Source organism: Saccostrea echinata, unplaced genomic scaffold (genome assembly GCF_033153115.1).
Source record: "Saccostrea echinata isolate AGI-Se365-2 ecotype Australia unplaced genomic scaffold, CSIRO_AGI_Sech_v1 ptg000002l, whole genome shotgun sequence".
In the NCBI taxonomy this organism is placed as follows: Eukaryota; Metazoa; Mollusca; class Bivalvia; order Ostreida; family Ostreidae; genus Saccostrea; species Saccostrea echinata.
In genome coordinates this window covers 16,692,731-16,694,899 of record NW_026889751.1, presented here as the reverse complement: position 1 = coordinate 16,694,899, position 2,169 = coordinate 16,692,731, and positions in this window count along the sequence as shown.

The following is a 2,169-nucleotide window of genomic DNA, read 5'->3' as shown; positions in this document are numbered from 1 at the left end:
TGAATGGCTAACTCAAAACAATAAAAGACATGTCGGCTTTTATAAGACCATAAGACAGCGCACCATTACACACAGAGTATCTTACAAGAAGTAATCACTTCCGAGTTTTGCAATCTTGTTAAAAATCCTTTCTTCTTGAAACAAAGTACACGTATAATGCATTCTATTAGCAATTTTGTAAAGCGTACGCTATTACCATGATTACAAGCCGTCTACATATAACTTTCATTAGAATTCTATAGTGATCCCACTTAAACGGGCATCAAAGGGGGATATTTCCACAAAGATGGTTATGTCCAGCGACGCTTTCCAGCTGGTTTCCTATTCGTGGTGACACCTAATGCAAGAGTCGTGTCGCGACTACGTTAACAACGGCATGGTGGTCTATGTTCTAATAAAGCATCAAGAACACGTCCACAGTGATCACGTGATCACTTGTACATATTTGCTTTTACATATCCATGCATGCAAAATGTCTTGATCTTAACAAATCATAAGGTAACGTAACTTCGCAAATCACAAATTTGTATTTTTACACTTGTATCTGTTCATGATATCAAAATATGGACCGTCAGAAGGTATACCCCTGTCATCAGATATATAGAGAATATTACATACTAAAATCCATATCATATGTCATATCAGCCCGAGGGCTGATATGGGGCCCGAGGGCTGATGTGACATAGTATGTAGTATTCTATTTATCATATATTTAAAATACTTAATATGCGAGTTCACAAAAAGTCATTGAAGAATGTTTCGTGCCTGTTTATGACCTTTTTCTTTAAAATTTAATCGAGCCAATTTTAGGTAACTGAAAAAAATTAAGACCACGAATGTTATTAAAGAACTATTTTACATGTATATTTAAATAAAATCAAGTAAATTAACTTTTGAACTTTATACAAAGGTTGCTTCCGGTTTGATATGGATTTTTGCCCGCCGGTCCGATACGTGATATGGATTTTCGGACCGGTCCTTGATATGGCGTATTGTGACGTCACCCGTATCGTACAGTGCAGAATCAGTATATTTACTACTAAGTATATGATAAATGACTTGCCTTACATGGAGATCTTGATATATACAATGCCAAATGTAACGGATATTATATTGTATAAGGAAGTATACCGGTATTTTAATAAACAGTTATTAAACTGGCGTGTTTTCCAATGTGATTTCGACACCTCACTGTCCAGGAATGTTTCAACCTCTGAGATCAAGATCATTCCCCATTTCTAAAGGTCACAGGAAACATATCAAGGGGGACCAATCCTTTGATAAGAGAGATACATGTAACTTCCAAGTATATTTTCCTGAAAATTCCCAAAGTTTTTCATTACAAAGTGTAGTAGTACAGATATTTGAATAGACAATTCCAGCAAAACCAACACAGGACGGAAACATTAAGTTTTATTTCTTTTTGCCTGGCTTTTATTCTCTGAGTCAAACTTTTATCATATCATGTTCAGACATAAAATTCATCTCTTGAAAAATAAGCACCACTTCATTTCTCATACTGTTTTCCATTGGAATCAAATGCTATAGTTGTTGATGAAAACCAATGTTGGGAAGTTACAAAAAAATTGTGAAATTTAGAGAAAAGGGTCATTACACTTAAGACTCCGAGTTCATTAAAACTTCAAAGTGGCCCAAAGACCTTGTTTTTGATTCAGATTCACATATAATGAGTCCCTACAGGATGACCAGGACACACACAATCATAACAAAGGCTTTATTTACAAAGATATTAAGTTATTACATATGATTTAGTAGGATAACTTGCTTCACCAAAGATCCCTGGAGTATCTTCATTTTTTGTGCTATTTCCTGAACCAGGATTTTTTTTTTAAACCTTCTTTTCTAAAGTATAATGGGAAGAATTTCAAAACGAAGTATTTTTTCTTTCCGTTTGTGGAAATATTAATTAGGAAATTTAATACTTGCCAAGTAGAGTAAGCTAATGAAGAAAATATTGCTGAAGTGTCAATATGATTGATGTCTTGAACAAACCAATACAGATATAATTGCCTCATATCATTTACAAGTTATTGTTTCGACTGACACCTCAAAGTGAAAAAATTCCCAATTTCATGCCATATTTCTAATACATTTGCAAAATCGATGAGTTGGATAAATATCCCGTTGGCGTGATTGAGAATATGTGTC